This window comes from Melanotaenia boesemani, chromosome 18 (genome assembly GCF_017639745.1).
Source record: "Melanotaenia boesemani isolate fMelBoe1 chromosome 18, fMelBoe1.pri, whole genome shotgun sequence".
Classification (NCBI taxonomy): Eukaryota; Metazoa; Chordata; class Actinopteri; order Atheriniformes; family Melanotaeniidae; genus Melanotaenia; species Melanotaenia boesemani.
This window is the reverse complement of record NC_055699.1, coordinates 21,830,064-21,848,921: the sequence shown is the minus strand read 5'-3', so window position 1 is coordinate 21,848,921 and position 18,858 is coordinate 21,830,064. Positions and strand designations below refer to the sequence as shown.

General features: G+C 38.3%; 2 protein-coding genes and 1 long non-coding RNA gene across 4 annotated transcripts in view; 2 read left to right on the top strand and 1 right to left on the bottom strand.

Moving 5' to 3' along the window:
• The window catches only part of LOC121628724 (NACHT, LRR and PYD domains-containing protein 12-like), a 2,607,341-nt gene that overhangs the window by 2,243,891 nt on the left and 344,592 nt on the right, over positions 1 to 18,858 (top strand). The gene's annotated exons all lie outside the window — the stretch shown is intronic.
• Positions 1 to 18,858, top strand: part of LOC121628761 (gamma-crystallin N-B-like) — a 119,057-nt gene that overhangs the window by 64,595 nt on the left and 35,604 nt on the right. The window lies entirely within an intron of this gene.
• On the bottom strand, positions 10,225 to 11,281 carry LOC121628771. Of its 2 annotated transcripts, XR_006008246.1 has the most exons (4): positions 11,196 to 11,281; positions 10,919 to 11,007; positions 10,684 to 10,824; positions 10,225 to 10,592 (listed from the first exon to the last, which is right to left on the bottom strand). It is a non-coding gene; the product is annotated as an uncharacterized LOC121628771 (long non-coding RNA). The 2 variants fall into 2 exon arrangements; XR_006008245.1 differs by having other exon boundaries at positions 10,225 to 10,824.

Here is an 18,858-nt window from a genome sequence, read left to right as displayed (position 1 = left end):
AAGATTTAGAAAAACTTGTCCATGCATGTATCTTTAGTAGACTGGACTACTGTAATGCTGTCCTCACAGGTCTCCCTAAAAAGTCCATCAGACAGCTGCAGTTAGTCCAGAACGCTGCTGCTCCAGTCCTCACTAAGACCAAAAAAGTAGATCATAGAATCCCAGTCCTTAGATCTTTACACTGGCTTCCTGTCTGTCAAAGAATTGGCTTCAAATGGCGTCCAAACTAAACGGACTGTTCTACCGTCCCCCACTGGGAACACACACTCGAACAGTCCAACACACACAAGACCACCAAATAGCACAGCAGACACCCAGTAAGCTGCAGCCTGATTGACTGCTCGTTCAGCCAATCAGAGGGGAGGAGACTGGGGTGTGGTGGAATCCATCCAATCCAGACTGAGCTCTGACTCAGGCAATCAGCGGCAGGATGAGCCGCAGCTGCCAGCAATTGGCAGTGACCGTAACAAAGACCTGAATGGTTTAGGACCAAAACACATTTAGGATCTTCTGGTTCGTTTTGAAACAACCAGATCCCTCAGGTCATCAGGGTCAGGTCTACTTTCTGTTCCCAGAGTCAGAACTAAACATGGAGAGGCAGCGTTCAGCTTTCATGCTCCTCACATGTGGAACAAACTCCCAGAAAACTGCAGGTCTGCTGAAACTCTCAGCAGTTTTAAATCAGGGTTGAAAACTTTTCTGCCTATTTGCCTATTTACTGCCTTTTATCGAAGCAACTGTTAAATTTCCCAAACTGGATCTTTATTTCTTGCATTTTATCTATTTTATTTTAGCTTTTTTCTTTCTGTTTTTTTTTTCTTTCTTTTATTTCTTTTAAAATTTTGTTTTTAATGCACTTGTTATTGCTTCCTGCACCCTGCTGTAATGCTCTTAATGTTTTATGTAAAGCACTTTGAATTGTCTTGTACATGAAATGTGTTATACAAATGTGCCTTGCCTTAATGTTAATAATTTCTAAGAGTGAAATTTCAGTGTTTAAAAGTAACACAATCCCCACGTTTCCTCAAGTGATAACACATCTAAAGGAAAACAGAATTAACAGTTTTGTTTGTATTTTTATTTTATTTTTTATTTTTTGTTGAAGCTTATTAAAAAAATGTTTTGTGTTATCGCCACTTAGCTCCAACAAAACCTGCACAGATTTGGGGAAGTCTTGAAGCTGCAGAGAGGATACGAAGAAACATACAAGTCTCATAGTAAATACTACATCGCTGGAGGAGGAAGGAAAGAACGTGATAAAATCAAAGAAAGTGATAAGATCAAAGAACTATATAAACAGATGTTGAACCAGGTCCAGATTAGTAATCCAAAGTTTTACCGTCTCATTAACACCTACAACATTGGATTGGTTGGAACATATGAAGAGTAAGTTACTTTAACTTGAGCTGCATTTTATCTGTTTAATCCTACAGCTACAGATGAAGGTAAACCACATTTTTCCAGACAACATACATCATTAAATTATCATAATTATTCTAAGATAGCAATTTGATTTTAAACAAATTAAATAATCATAATGTCATTACTATTCATTAATATTTTATTTTGTCTCTTATCAAGTGTAATAGGTGTCCGAAGGGAAAATAAATCCACAAACAACAACAATAAAAAAAAGGGGAGCTCTCCTGTGAATGCAGACCACTGTCCACCTGCAGATGCCTATAGGAGGGCTCTTAAAAAGTTAAAAAGAAAAGGACAAGTAGAGTCCTTTAAAAAAGAGCATCAAGAACTTTATCAAATGATAACAGATTCTACAAAACAGCTGACCAGAGAGGTTCTGACCCACCATCACCAGATAGGCCTGACCTATGGCAGCCGCCCAGAGGCTCGTAAAGCCAGGTGAGTCTTCTCTTCATGTATGAGCCCAACTTTAATGTTCTTTCTGTACATTCTCAAGTTTCTTTTCTTCTCTTTTATAGGAAAACGCTTGCTAACGTTCTAGTTAGTGGAGATAAAGTTAAACTGATAAAGATGTCACTGATTGCAGCCAATCCGGAGATGTCACAGTGTCTCAGACATGATGCAGGTACGTAAAAACATATCTCAACTTCCTGCATACAATGCTCTTTAAAGTCATTTCTAACCAGTAGGTTCATGAATCAACAATGATTACACACTGATTAACTCACATAAAAATAAATGACAAGCACACATATATCCAAAATGTGATCACCTGGTGCTGAACAAAAACTAGCACAAGTCTTTAAAACAACATAAAGTCCTGCTACTAGAGGAAATGCCCCCAAGATTATATAATAAACTACTACCTGATGATGTTGTGTGCACAAATGCTCCTCATCAGACAAACAGAACAACTAGTGACGTCTACTAGAAACACAGCAGCTTCTTTTCCCCTTTTCTTAATTACAATCTCTAACTTAAATGGATTTTTTTATGTGGGGGGTGTAACAATAAGATAAAAAAACAGCGTCTAAATTAAGGTAAATCAAAAGAAAAATACTTATTCCACACATCCCACCCCCTAAAGTCATATTTCCTCCTTCTATAGAAGCTCCAGCTGCAGTATTTTGTGTGCATGCTGTCTTTTAAATCCCCTTCTTCGCTTTCTTGGCGATGCTAAAACGGCTCATGTGCTCCTGCTGCATGTGCATGTTTCTGCAGTTTTGTGATTAACAATCTAACAAATTTTCCAATTTGCTGGGTTATAAGTCGCTCTTGTTTATCTTCTCCTCCCGCGTCAATCACTGTGCGCCGGCTCGCAGGTGAAACATTTAGTTTGTGTTGTGTGTCTTGCTGGCGGCTGTAGTTTCAAGATGGCAGACTGTCATGGTGCTGCACTACCGGAAGAGCGTTTGTGTCAAAATGTCACAGTGAGGTTGTAATCTAATAAAGTGTTTATTCTAGTTTCTTTTTTTAGCTCACCACATCAACACCAGATACTTACAAAGCACTTAAACCGAACATAAAATCATTACACCGACTTGACCAGAGCTTACTGAATGTTGTCTTCCTCTGGATGTGACCACCGTTTCAGCTTTAGAAATCATTCATCAATCATCATCTATGATTTATCAGTCATTTACGAATCATCCAGCATTCATAAACATGCTCATATGTTCACCGCCTGTCAAATGTTTATCTCTACATAAAGAATGGTGAATTAAAATTCTTTGTTTTCTGAAAATGTGAACTCCACAGGACTCAGCCGACAGAACAACAGACTGGATTTTTTATTTGGAGAAGATATCAGACTGTACCACAGCATCGGAGACCAACTGCTGGTGGAGGGATACTCAGCATCAGGACTTCTAAACAACAATGAGAGAGAAAAGCTCCTGGAGTGGCTGAAAACAGATCAACTATACTCGTTTGGAGAAGAGTACCATGAACTACTGGAAGCCATACGCTCTGAAGAGACCAGATCTGAAGAGATAAACTCTCCACATGTCAAAAAAAGAAAAAGATAAAACAAAAGATGTAACTTCACACATGTGTGATTACTGTGCTGAGTTTTATTTCAAACTCTGAGTTTTTCTGATTCCGATTCCCCGTTTTTGTACAGATTTCCTGTCTGTGTTCATCTGAAGCTGTCAGTGTGGGTAATGTCTTTCTTCTGAAGAATTTAAGTTGGATTTGTTGTCATGAGATTTTCTTGACAGAAGCTTGAAGTGTTTTTTCTGCCGTATTAAACAAACATATCGTCTGGATTTTCTCTCTCCACACTGACCAAGTCAAAGGTCCGTGATGCTGACAAACTTCTCTCCTGCTAGAAAACCCTGATGTGAACTAAAAACACTCTTTTACATTTTAGACATTTTAGACTTTTATCTGTATCTGAACATGAATGTTGATTTCTGGTAAATAATGTTTACAGATCAGCTCAAACCTCGAAATTATCATCCTTCATGAACATTTTCCTTACTTGACATTAACTTGACACATTATTCGACACAGTATTTAAATGGATTATGATGTGTTTGGTCTCAAAGCTGAACAATTATTTCTGGAGAGGAACATGACTGCCCCCTACTGGTCTACTGGAAGAAGATAAGCATCTTTGAATTTAAAGAGTTTTAACTTTTGCTTCATCCAAATTATTGAATTTCATTTATGCTTTACTCACAATATTTACTACTGCTCAGCTGGTTTAGATGAGCTACTTTATATTATCCACAAGACATAATGCATTTAATAATGTCTGTTCTTTTAAATCTATTAAATCAATTTTAAACAATTAAATCCATAATAATCTGTTCTTTATTAAAAAAAAAATAGCTTCTTTGAATAAATCTTGGCATTGTGTTTTATAATCAGTACAGATACTGATGTGAAATTTAGAATTATTTGATAAATATTGGCTATCAAATATATTCATGTTAGATGTATAAAGATTTCAGCTTATCTTCATGTATGACATGTAGTCAAGCTGGAAGTTTAAGCAGCTGCATGAACCTCAGATCAAACAGCTTTGTTAAATAATTCCATTAATTAAAATAATTTCCTCAACTAAGGAAAGGGAAGTTAGAGGTTAATGATCTCTACTTACTCTGATTTTCTTCTCTTCATCCCAGCATATACATGTTTCACAGTGGGGCAGCTTCTCTGTGGCCACGCGGTAAGAAACCTGGTAAGACGCAAGCTGGGTTTTTGTCATTTAATGTCAGATTTCTACAAAGCTCAGCTGATGATTCAGTCTCCTGTGCCTTCCTTTGAAAGAAATCCGGAGGTTTATTTGCCAAGTGAAGTGTTTCTGTAACTAGAATGTCAGCTACTCTAAATAAGAATAAGTGCTGAAACAATACTGTGAAACAACAGAGGAGAATTTATTTAGGTTCTGATAACAATTTACTATCTTATCCAGCTACTTTTATATCACTGGACTGGAGGTAGTATGTCAAAGAAATAAAAATGGACAAACTACACTCTGCACATCATCATTTCTCATATCCCAAACACCAAGCTCCTGAATTAAAAGGAAACTTGTCACAACTTGTTATACACGTTACACATAAAATATAACATACTAGAATGGAAAAGATTTTCTCTGGTCCTTATGTTAACCAAATGAAGTTATTGTGTGAATGTTTTCTTACATTCACACAATAGTTTTCCTGTTTCTCTTTATTATTATTGTGTGAATGCTTGCTATTATGTGAATAAATACTTCAACTATTCATTTTAACTTCATATAAACTTCTTCAACAGGCACGTTTCAGCTTTTTTTTTTTAACCGTTTTCAACTATGTTCAACAACATTTCAGTTCAACTTTTCATCATTTCAGCACCTTTCAACTCCAGTTTATGCTTTAAATTCTTCAACTATTCACTTCAGCTTTATAATTTCTTCTTCAGCTGGGACATTTCAGCTCTTTTCAGCCATCGTTCAGCATTTCAGTCCAATCATTCAGCATGAAAGCATTCACACATGCTGTTATGCTAATAACAGCTTTGTTTAGTCTAATGTTTGAGTCCTCTCTCACTTCACAAACTAACCAAAAAAAAAGTAATAGTCTTTAATATGAAAGATGTTTCTTGGGCAACAAATTCCGAATTGCTTCTTAAAACATAAAAACTGTAATTGCTGGCCAGCAAAAGAAAAAAAAAAGTATATGTGCACATAGAGCTCGATGAAAATTGGGTTGTTGGATCCTGATCCAAATACTCAAGTGATCCAGAAGAGGAGGACGGAGCAGCTGCTGTCTGTTCCCCACCACTGGCACCGATAAGATGGCAGTCCCTCTCCACACAGTCCACCACTAGCAGGAGAGTCGCAGGTGGTTTAAGGCTACAGGACAGACCAAGGAAGTAACTGTCTAAACTCAATAAATACATGTTTATAAAAAGGAGGCAACTGGCTCACACACACGTTTTCTCTGCTGCAGCTATGACACACTGAGCTCGCTCTCACTCTCCCACATGTGTGCATGTGTATGTAAATTGACTGTCGTAAAATAATCGCAAAAGCAGTGATGGCTTAATTACTTAGAGATGTACCGATCTGCTTTTTTCAGGTTCTGATTCAATACGATATCTGAAATTTGGATATCTGCCGATACCAAATGTGTTTATATGAACATTATTGTCACTATGGTCATTATTGCTGTTATAACTGTGTAAGGTTTCATTAGGTTGTAGTAAACGTTACATCCTTCCTTAATAAGTTAACTCACCAATACTGAGCACCAATACAAGCATTAATAAATGACATTACAGATTTAACAGTTAAACATTTTTTATTTTCTTTTGGTACATTTTACCAGAATACAACTATATTTGTCCATTTGCGTAACAAAGATCTATCTTTTAGTGTAACAAAACTGTCACATTTTAAAATTCAAGGCATTTATTTCTTTAATAAAACAGCCTTACCAAACTTTTCACTCCAACATACAGAAGCTCTTAAAATGTAACGATACCAACATAAAACAATGACATTTTCTGTAATTATTGCCTGTGAGGACTAATCCACTTTTTAAAAAGTGAGGGGCAGATTTTTTTAAATGAAAAGTAGCTTTTCTGTATTAACAGCTGTTAAGCTATTCTGGTTTTCATCGACAATGTGAGACACTGAGCTGAAAAGCCTTTCACTTCCCACACTGCTGCATGGTGCTGTGAGGCATCTCTGTGATACTTGAGCCAAAGCAGGCAACCGCACTTTATTAACCCCCCCAGTACTGTAGCGGATTTTCTTCACAAGCAGTTGTGGTCTCTCCAAGGTAGATCTCCAACTGAATAGCAGCACCCACTGGTGCACAGCTCACTGATGTTAATTCTTGCTCATCTGCTATTTCTTCAAACACACTGTCCAGACTGCTACTGGATTGTGCTTTGCGAGGCTTCATGGGAGGCGTCTCTCCATGTTCTTCCTCTGCCTCTCTTCTGGACATCCTCTGCAGCGCCAGACAGCATTTTCTTGGCCCTGAAGCACCACTGATGTCTGAGAAAAACTATGTTTGTATCTAAAACAGTGAAAACAAAATATTTAACCATTTACATTTAAGTTATTCAAGTTGTTGATGAATATCAATTACATTTCAGTCAAGCTTCAACTGGCTTAGATTAAATTAATGGAGTATGTTAATTGTAATTCTCAATACATCAATGTAATTGTATTCTTCCACTTAGATTTTAAAATATTTTAGCTTGTTCATACTGAAAAAGTTTCCTTTTGATGATACTCACACACACTCAACATAAAAAAAACAGATAAACACACACTATCTTGCATCCGGTAGAGTAGAGACACAGTAGGTGGGTTTTTCTCTGTGTCATTAAAGCGGCTCTTGACAGCTGCAGCTAAGGTGGCCTTCATTGTTTTGATGCCATGATCCTCGTCCGTTTCTGTGTTTAAGAGTCTGAGAAACATGGTCACAGAACAAATGGCATCCAATGCCAATGAATCAGAGGAACTTACTTTTCGTGTCAACTCCTCAATTGGAGCCAGGACAGCAATAGTCTTTTCCAAAAGCGCCCACTGGTGAGCGGTGAGATTGTCGGGAAGCTGGTGCTCAGATCCGTATATTCCCAGATCCTCCTTCCGCTCCATGAGCAACTGCAACATATAGAACGTACTATTTCAGCGGATTTGCACATCCTGTTGGAGTCGTTAAATTGGTGGTTGAGCTGCCCCTGAATGTCTTCAAGGTGGGAGCAGGCTACAGCAGAGTGTTTAAAATGTCCAACTATTTTCTGTCTGACTGCTACAGCATCCGAAACACTCCTCTGTGCCAAAAGGCCTTTGTGAACCACCACCTGGGGCATGTGCGCGACACATGGCAAGCTTGGAAGTCCAGCATCATTCTTGGCTTTTATCATGTTTTTGGCGTTACCACGCAGCACAACATAAACAGAAGTTTTAGGGATCCTCCACGTCTAAAGCATGTCATCAAACACACCTACGATGGCTTGATTAGTGCAAACGCCTAAAGCAAGATGACTCACTGATATGTCAAATCTCCGTCAGTCCACTGTGCAGTTAAGCTGATGAGGGACACTGGGCTAACACTGCTGGTCCAGATATCAGTTGTGAAGCTAACAGCTGAAACATCTTGTAACAGCCTGTGGATGTGCCTCATCACAAAGTCGTGTTGTTTTGACAACACAATGTCAGTAATATGGTGACAGCTAGGGAGCTCATTTCTCGGCTCCAGAATGGCGAGAAGGTGTAAATATCCCATATTGTCGACAGCAGACAACAGCTGGTCCTCGAGGGCATTGTACTGGGTAAGAGCCTCGGTTATTTTCACTGCATGTGTATTGTCCTTCGACATCTTCTCTCACTTTTCCACGGTTTGCTGCAGAGTTAGTTGGTGCTGTTTCCCGCTGCTAGCAAACTCTATGTACTCAGCCCCGTGATGATTTTTTTACATGTTTTATTAAACTGCTCGTGTTAAAGGTTCTTACGTTTATTTCTTTTTCTTTACAGTATTGCTGAGCACAATTTGCAGTTAGCTTTAGTCACTTCGAAATACTTCGAAAATCCTATCCCATTTGAGTGTTGCAGGAAATGTGCACTGCCCTCCTGAAAGTGGAATCTGCATGTCTTTTTCATGACGTGTTGTTGCCCCTCCCTGGACTGGAGTATGTTTGTGCAACCATATAAATCTATTCCTATAAAAGTGGTATCGGGTGTAGTGTAGTTCGGAACACTTTTATGAATGTCATATAAGTACACACATGATATCGGGCCTATACCGATACTGATATCAGTATCGGTGCATCCACCAAAAGAATATAGTACATAAGACTGACAGAATAACAACATATAATCAATGGTCAAAGTAACACTGGGTTACATTTTCTATTGTTTTTTTTAGTTTAGTTGGCTTAAAACTCTCATTTCGAGATTTTCGCTGCATATAACACGCATAGGTTGAGCTTCCAGGTTTGGTTTGGAATAATTAACGAAACCACATTTCAGGAAATAGTCTTTGTGCGGCCTTGATCTTGTTTTTCTCTTCTTATTTTGAGGCCCTTCTCCTAATTCCTGAAAATTGCCACCTGCTCCAGCATCAGGTTGAAATCATCCACTGGTTCCGTTTCCTCACATCCATCATCACTATGACGTCTCTGATGTGAAGTAGCTTCTCTAACATTAGCTACAATCTTCTCTCTGGCTGAACCTGTCTTTATTTGCCATTGAGGGGTCAGTTCAGGCAAGTGTATCCATCTGCGGCCTGCAAGAAAGAGGCGTGGCGTATAGTAGGCGTGTCGAGCAGTGACGTCACTAATCGACACGCCTACTACATGACACGACGACGGTTCTTAAAGGGATATGAGCCCAATTAACTACTAATACAGTTTGAACGTTATTATAGCTGCTCAAAATTCATATTTGCCCTAATGAATCTATTCAAAAACGTACGACCAGTGCACGCTGACCACGTACGGACCAGTGGGAGCGCGCACGGACCATCTGAGCTCCACAGTGTGTTTCACTGGTCGCCCTGCTGCAGGACTTAATTAATATTAAAGTCGCAAATTATCCTACAAAAGCTGGCATTACTTCATACTCAGAAAAATGTATTTTCCATTAATCAATAGGGATCAATAAGGAAAGTTTTCTTTGACTCTCAGGAAAAAACAATCAGGACAATAACTAATGAGCTAAACAATAATAAATAGATAAGGTCAGCACTTGTGTGTAAGAGCATAATTTGCAGATTTATTTGAAAAGGGGGGCCTATGTTGTAATATTATGAATGTGAAAGTAGTAAATTAAAAAAGTAAAAGAATGTCTAATGGCAGTAATTTTATTAATCCTTAATGGCTCCCATGCTTTCTCTCTTGACATCAACAGGCTCGTCGGCAGCATCAGCTAAACCTGGGCTCTGGAAAGCTGTGGGCCTCTCCAGTGGAGCTCAGTTGCTGGTTCTCTCTCTAACCTGTAACACCTCTTGGTCTTTATTTGGAATTCTGATGTGAGCATCTCCTTCCAAGGTCTTGGCCTTTTTGTGACAAGCATCAATTCATTTCTAATGCTTATGAACTGTAAAATGTGTTTGTAGTGAAGCAGGAGATCTTATAACATTAATTTGTAATCTGTTACTTTATGTACATGTTTTTTTTTATGTATTCATGTGAATGGCTCTGTGAGATGTAGAAAGAATATGGTCTAACAAAACAAAATATATAATAAAATATTGATTTCTTTATCTTTTGCATGTTTGTCCCACTAAAATGTTTCAGATCACCATAAAACTGTAAACATTAGACAAAGACAATATAAGTAAACACAAAATGCAGTTTTTAAATGAAGGTCTTTGTTATTGACAAATTCTCAACAAGAAATCACTAAAATAGAACCTGCCTGACAATGTAAAGTAATAGTGGGAGAGGCCCGCCGACCAAAATGACCCAAAAAGCACAACTAAAACTCATCCGAGAGGTCACAAAAGCCCCCAGAACAACACCCAAAGACCTGCAGAACTCACTGGACTCAGTTAAGGTCAATGTTCATGACTTTACAATAAGATAGACAAGGGGCGAAAATGGCCTCCATGTCAGAGTTCCAAGGCGAAAACCACTACTGAGCATAAAGAACATAAAAAGTCAAGTCATTTTTTCCAAAAAACATCTAGATGATCTCCAAGACATTTTGGGAGAATATTCTGTGGACAAAAGAGACAAAAGTTAAAATTTTGGGAAGATACATGTCCCATTACCGTACAAACATGCAAAAGAATAAGAAATCCGGAATACTTTTTCACACAACTGTATTAGAGCCAGCCCTCTCCTCTGAGGGAAAGGGCTCTTTCCATTCTCTTTTTGAAAGCTCTGAGCTTCACTGCTGCGTCCTCAGGTAAGTTCTTCACTAACGCTTTCTCAATCATTTTCAATTCACTGTCAAAAAAGAACAAATATTAAGTTTTTCAATTAGATGTTGCAATACTTATTGAAATATGTCTATCATCAATTCTTTACATAATAAACTTACCATGGTTCATACTGTAACCCTTTTTTGTATCTGACAATAGCCTCTTGCATTGGCGTGTCATATTTTATAGCCAGGGTGTGAACTGTCACCTAGATATGATTGACATTAGTTTAGGTCATTAGCATTAGCTCTAAGAATTTTAACATTACACATCTGTATTGTTCCATTTCAACGTTCTTTCAACTAGAAGTCATGTGGTGTGAAAAGCCATTATGTACTATATTAAACACAGTGCCAATATTAAAGATTTTATGTAAACAAAAAAATCTTGTCATACTTCCGGTAAGAGCACATTGATGGTGAAGTCAACCCAGTCTTCTAGCCGTCTTGTTCTTGGTGTCTCCCTGATGATCCCAAACAAACTCCCTCTGAAACTTTTGAAACTCGTTCTCGTTCTCTTTATCCACTTATATTTTATAATGTAGATAAATATTACTTGCTACGACAATATAAATATAATACACTGACACTTACAGTCTGCATACGGTCCTTCATTCTTCTTATTTTTTTCTTGTTTTTTGGCGGGTGCCGGAACCAACGTTCAAGGTTAGTTAACTTCCTGTTTATTTTTTTTTTTTTTGTAGCTTTGGCGCATTTTACATCTCGCGTGGTTTAACGTGATTTCCCTCTATTTAGTGGGCGTGTCGAGTAGTGATGTCACTAAACGACACGCCCACTATTCGACGCCTCTATCTTGCAAGCCGCAGACAGACCCATCTCAGTTCAGGTTGACTTTCATGCTGGCTTCCCTCGGGGATGGTAGATCCTGCAAAGATCAGTGTTAGTTGATTTTTCTTCTTAATTAGCAAGCATCCATTTCTTTTTGCTGGTTGCTGACTCTTCTGGTGGAAGACCATCTGTGGAAACCATCTGATAAAAGTAATAATAAATAAAAATTCTATAAAATTTAAACAATGAAAGTCAGACATAGCTTTTCAACCATGCTTCAACAGAATTATTTAAAAGAATTTACTTGTGAAACAGGCCTGAACAAAAATTATGGTACCCCTAGAAAAGACTGAAAATAATTTGACCAAAGGAACATGTTAATCCAAGACAAACAAAACAAAAACAAATGAAATGCGGCTGATAGATGAACTGCACATACACAGTTTGATCAAGAGTACAGTGGGCTAAAGAATAATACTTTACATGGCGACCCATATAAAAGCACCCCCGGCCAGGCACCCCAGACATCACAATGTCCCTGAATCTCCTCACCCCACCCCACCCATCCCTCTAAAATTTACACCCCAGACCCTGCCCAACTGAGAAACTGCATTATACAATTTTTTCTTCCAGGATGCCGTGAGACATTGCAGCTCAGTTTGACTTTCTGCACCATGTCATCAAACAGTTGCCAGGAATTCTGGGCCACCAAAAAGAATATCGCCATGGGCCCCTCTACTCCAGGATTGTTGCCACTTTTTTACGTCTGTGTGTTATGATGTTTTTCAGTGTTCTTAACGGTGCCTGATGTAATGCACTCAATTTGTTTTCTTCTTTACAATGTAGTAGCAGTATTATTATGTAAATAATGTATTAACATTTCTCTGATTTTCATGCTATGGTACCCATAACTACTTAAAACATGTAATTACACCTCTGATAGCAAATATTTAATTTAAAAATTTAAATAAACAAAACAACAAATAGGCAGTGGGTATTTTTTTTGTGAGCAATCAAGCGCTGATGTGCGAAAAACAATAATTTAAAGTTTCCAGTTTTTTGTCCCTGAAAGACCCACTCTGGTGAAAATAATGTTTTTCATGTTGTTCACATCTCCATGTGGCATTTATCTGACACTAGAGGAAATTTTGATCAAAATGGCTTTTTCTGCTTTTAAATCATTGTGAACCAATAGCGGGCAGAAAAAGGCGAGCTCAGACACGTCATAACCCCACAGGGCGGGGCCACAAGCTTCTGCCCCACCCTCTCCACCCGTTCTGACTGAGGACAAGGAGATGGCGGCTCCACATGTTATGTGCAGTAGTGGGTTAGCGGGTTAAGATACAAGCTAATCACGTTAGCGTTCATTATTTACCGAAAAACTTTGCTGTGAGAGAGCAATGGATTAGATTTCTCAATATAACAAACCACATGCTGGTTTCCAGTCAAGGAAGACTGCTTTACCAACTGGCAGCAAAAAGAAATGGCTTTAGCTAGCAAGTGTTGTGGAAATTTCATATATTCCCTTTAATATATTGTGCTATACTGATCACTCTCAGAGTAAACAGATTAAGTTCTTGGTAACAGAGATTAATGCTGAGTAGCCTGTTGCTATCGTAAGTTGATGCATTTCCTTAGAGCAGTTCACACTGACCTGGGGACTTATCAAAATTAAAGCCAGATGCTGTGCCTTCTATCAAGACACCATCAAGTGGAGATCCTGTGTCTTTATCAATAAGTTTATTTTTCTGTATGATGCAACCGCTATCCAACCGAGCCTGCCTGTTAACACTTGCTAACATTACAAGTTGTATTTTTTGGTCAGTTTTACTCAGCAGCAACAGGACAAACAAGTCTTTTCATGTCAGCTGGCTGTCCGTAGCGCATATGAATAACTTCTCCTGCATATCTTGACCATGCGGGTTACTGGTCGGTCCTCTCATCAAGAGAATACACAAACTAAACTAATAACTTTTCAGCCTTTTTTTTTTTTTTGTTCTTTTTCTTCTCCAGTAGACAAAAATAAAGTTGGAGATCACAGACTGTCAGATTCTCCTCCAAGAGACAGATCTGCATTCCACTTAGCAGTAATTGCTGAGCTGCTTCTCCATACCTGTCAAGTACCCCGTTTTGGCCTGGAAACTCCCATTTTTTTACCCATCTTTCTCGTGTTATTATTTTCCCATAAATCTCCCGTATTGTGATACAGGAAGAAAATAAACTTAAAAAATTCCCTTCACTATCAGAGGCTTGCTTTGGGGACATGGGCCTGGCTGCGTCAACAACAAGGACAGCGACTTAAGTTGCGTAATAAATAAATATAGCCTATATTGTGCTATTGATTATTCAAAATAGCTAATGGGTTGATTATTGTCTCAGTAATTACCAATGGTACAGTACTAATAAACCAAAACAGCCAACCAATGTCTATTTCACCCACTCACCCTCAAACGCATCACTGGACTGCTGGAGATGAAGGTCTGCTGCTGGGTCGGACTCAGGCGAAGGGGCCACTGCTGATTCTAGAGCAGCAGAGCTTATTTTTCCATTATATATTAGGTTTGTTACTTTGGATCCAAGGAAACTTTTTAAGACTTTACAGAAACTTTTTGTCCAGAAACATTCATGACTTAACTGAGAATGTATTATTGCAAATATGAACTTTCTTTCCAGGTTCCGGATTTTCAAAGTATATCTTGCATAGGTGAAAATGGTATAAATGTGTGTTTATATTTCATGAATAATTAATTCTCCTCTTTAGTTTTTCATCTGTCTTTTTAAAGTGTATTATAATGCATTTTCTTGTTGATTGGGACATGGGAAAATTAGTTTAAAACTTACATAGACCATTTAATTAAACCTATCGTCTTTGTATGTAAATGAATCTTAGGCATGTGTCTTAGGCATTTTTCAGAAGAGTAAAACGGGAGTTAAGAAGTAGATTCGAGAGAGAAAGAAGAAGGAAGGAAACAAATCTGTAAGAAGAATAAATCCATGGATTAACATTTAGAACATTCAACTTAGTTTTTGTCTTTTGTCCTCGTTTATTCGTTTATTTTTTCAATATTTTGCTCAAAGCAACCCAAAACCGTTGTTATGCAACCAAGATATAAACTTTTTGTATACAGCACGAGATACATTCAAAACCTGCTGAATTTTTAATGAATTTTTCTGTTTGAAAGAACCTTGGGGAGCTAGTCCAAAGTTCTAGTCTTCAGAGCCAATTTCAGCTGGGAGCTTTTTGATCAAGAACACCTGACTGTGGACAGACTCAATAAAAGGCTCTGATTGTGATTTCCAAAGACTTCTGGAAACACCAGCTGTCACACCAGCAATTGTCACCGTGGAGAACTGAAGGCCACGCGGTTCGCTTTGGACGCCCGACCTGAGAGGTCTAAGACAGGCTGCTTTCTCCCTTTCCATTGGAAGAGTTCAGGGAACATCCACCTGGATACCTCTGCTGCTGGCGATTGCTTCATGATCACCCCTGCGCCAAAGCAAGATAAACCATGATCTCCATCTGGGTTTTAGCTGGTGTCTCCCTTATTCCCCTTTCATTCTAAAGTTCCATACAGTTCATTTCTTTAACAAACCCCCTTTTTGCTTCCTTTGTCATAGTTCTGACTGAAATTAACTAAATTCTGCTCATTAGTTTAGTTAATTTTCTCATATTATAACCTCATAAAGTTCACAGATATTATCTTTTTTTATAATCTTTGGTTTGGTTTAGTTCAATTATTCTCCTGACTTTAGTTTCCATTACTCTGCTTTATTTCTGCTGTCTTTTAAGCTGATTCACCCTCCCTGCGCAAATGAAGGCCGGCAGAGTCTCTAAAGCGATATTGATAATTTCATCATTTCTGCCATTTCTTACTGTTTGCTGTTAATTGATTATTGGTGGTTAATAAATTGCTTGCATTATTATAATTCGGCATTGCTTCTGTGATTATTGTGGGTTAAGTTGTGGTCCCTTCAGACGTTGAATTTACGGCTTTAGGTATGAGATGATGAGATGATTGAATTTTCTTTAACAAAATACCCACTCACTGCTTTCTCGTCATTGCACAGAAGAGTGGTGCCCCACTCGAAGCAAATCAAGTGATAAAGTTTCATAAATGTAATATTAATAATCAAGATTTCACATTAATATCGAGGTATTACACTACATTGTTTTCTTTTTTATCATGACTGCATGTAACTGGATAGATCCTTAAAAAAAACTCAGGTGTCAGAGTGGCTAATATTTTTTATTGCACATCTGAACTAAACAAGAAGTCGTGGTTTTAAGATTGCAGGGAACTGCTGTTGTTTAAACATCAACACAAAAACTTAAAGTTACAGCAGACAGACATAAATCACTTCCCCAATAGACAGTAACATTGCTACACATATCCAACGATAGATATAATAAAGGCTAGATGTCTCAATCGCGCTGTTGGCCAATAGAGATTTACAAATTTACATAGAATAGAATAGAATAGAAATACTTTATTAATCCCTTCAGAGAGCCCTCAGGGAAATTTGGGATAGAAATATGAAGGAAACATGAAGGAATGCAGCTTGTTGAAACCCCCACCCTGTACAGAGAACTAGACTATAGTGGAGATTTACACATGGAGGACAGAAATAAAAACAGAGAGACGTGTGAGTGAAACAGCGGAACTGAATTTAACACTGAAAAGGCTCCGAGTTACAGTGAAATACAATGAAATGACCCAATTTAAGATTTCACTAGAAAAATACACAGGGCATAGCAGAGTGAGAGAGAACTTCAAACCAACACAAACTACACCTCAGTAATCAAACAAAACTAAAAAGAAAATATATAATATTAATAAAAAACAGGCCAAAAAGCATGGCTTGGCTTTGTAATGGAAAATTTTATACACATGCACTTTGTATTGTTACAAAACCTTGTCTTGTGTTTTACTGAGGAAGGAGGATGACTTGTACCCAGATAAGAATTGAGTGAGCTTCATTTACCTCCCCTTCCAATCTCCTAACATTCCTTTGAAACAGAGTACTAATGATTTACCTTGATGTGATCAGCTCATGCTGGCCTATATAAACCAAACCCAAATGCATCTGTTCAGACTCGTGCAGCCAAAACTTCTTTGACTGTGGGACTCTCATTGCTGATCGGCTCTTATTAAAAATACTTTGTTTGATTCTCACTTAGTGTGTGATCTTTGATAAATAAAATTCCACTACAGCTTAAACCCTTTCAACAGGACTGTTTTGTTGAGCTTGTGGTGCATGTTGTTTCCCTGGATGCTAAGTATAGTCATCTTGGCAATGTGGTCCAGCCTTAGCTTAAAAAACAGGGACACAACTAATGCCAGCAGCATATGGTGGTGACTGTCTATACCATACTGTGTGCAGCCGATGTGCTCCTCGAGCAAAAACACATCTTCTGTCATGATGTCATGATTGATCAATGAATTTAGAAGTTTTTAAAGTTGAATGAATGATCATTTATTTAATATACAGTATTATCAGCCATTATAATATTATGTATATGTCCATTTAAAGAAAGAGTCAGACTAATGGATTAACAGTTAATAAATAAATGTTCAGAGAAAACGTTTATTAACGTTACTTTAAGTTCTCAATGTATTTAGTTTATATTTTAAAAATTCATTGTTGCACACTCCACACAAACATCTGCTTTAGTGCTACTGCCGCGTGGTAGATTAAACAGTATCTCTTTAACTAAGTTAAGTGATTGTGAAATAACTAGTTGTGTGCTTATAGTATTTTGTTGTATATTTTCCTCTTGCATGTTAAATAGGGATACATGTTATTACAGCTTTATGGAGCAATAATTGTGCACAATACAGTGTCCTAGAATGTTTTGAATAAGTTAACATACAATATACGATGACTTAGGGGTGTCACATCTACCCAAAAACTTTGTTCATGGCGTGAAGGGGTAGGGCCCCCAAAACTTATTCTGCTTAGGGCCCACTGAAGTCTCTGACCTCCAGCAAGCTAATGGGGTGTGATTGTCTGGAACTTGCTGATGCCTGGCGAATGAGCCGCTCTGCTGCTCAGATGAGCCTAACTGTGCCTTCTGATGGAGAACACAACTATGCTGCACGTTTAAGTCATTTTTCAAAGACGAAAGCTGCTATTTCAACCTGTTCAAGTATCCAGAATTATAAACAAAATAATAACTTTTGTAAGAAACCAAAGCGTTTGTAAATCCATCAAGATTTCAACAAAATAAGACTATTTATGTTTGTGCAGATCACTTACCTTCCCTCAGATACCACAGATCCCGCGAGAGAGCAAGCCTGTGGCAAGATGGCCGCTAGGTGAAGACTTAGGTTAGTGTTTTTTTTGTTGTGACGACGGTCACATTAGTTATGGATCTGCTGCTCTTTTGTTTGGTTTTAGTTTCTTCAGTTTTCGTCACTTCTTCGTTTGCGCACTGTAGTCCACTGTAGTCCTTATATTTAACAGTCCACAGTTTCTACTTATCCTCAAAGTTTAGTTATGTAAATGTTGGTATAGGACAGGGGTGTCAAACTCCAGTCCTCGAGGGCCGGTATCCTGCAGGTTTTCAGTGTTTCCCAGATCTAATACACCTGAATAAAATCAAATGGATCCAACAGCTTCTTGTCAACTTCTTCAAAATAACCCATTAATTTCAGTCAGGTGTGTTAGATCAGGGAAACAATGAAAACCTGCAGGATATCGGCCCTCGAGGACCGGAGTTTGACACCTGTGGTAAAGGAGGAATAGATATTTCAGTGTTGATCCAAACATGACTACTATTTATTCTTCTCAGATAATTACTTAGATCAATTCGTAGGCTGTTCTTACTTAGCCACTTATTTGTTTCACCGGGACACCGGCCCAAGAGTAATGCGGCCCACTGGGAAACCTCCCGAATCTCCAGAATTGCTCTTGATGTATGTTTCAGCATGAGAAATCCGAGGTGTGGCGTGAGAGCATGTGAACCACTCAAATGCTTGAGTCTCAAGTGAGCCAATGCGTGAAAGTTGGCTGCCCTGAGAACTTGAATGCATCATAGTCATTCAATGCAGCCACGTAACTGAGTGAAAGCTTATGCTGCTGGAGCATCAACTCCGTGCTGTTGTAGCAGGTTAGTTCAATTTAACAGTAGACATTTGAATTCAGCATCTATTCCTCCAGTTTTCAGTCCTCACCAGACCCGCACCATTAAATCATCTATCTTCTTGTTCCAGTTGCACTGACCGAGAGACAGTGTGTGAATCACAGTCCACTGTAGTTGACCTCCAAAT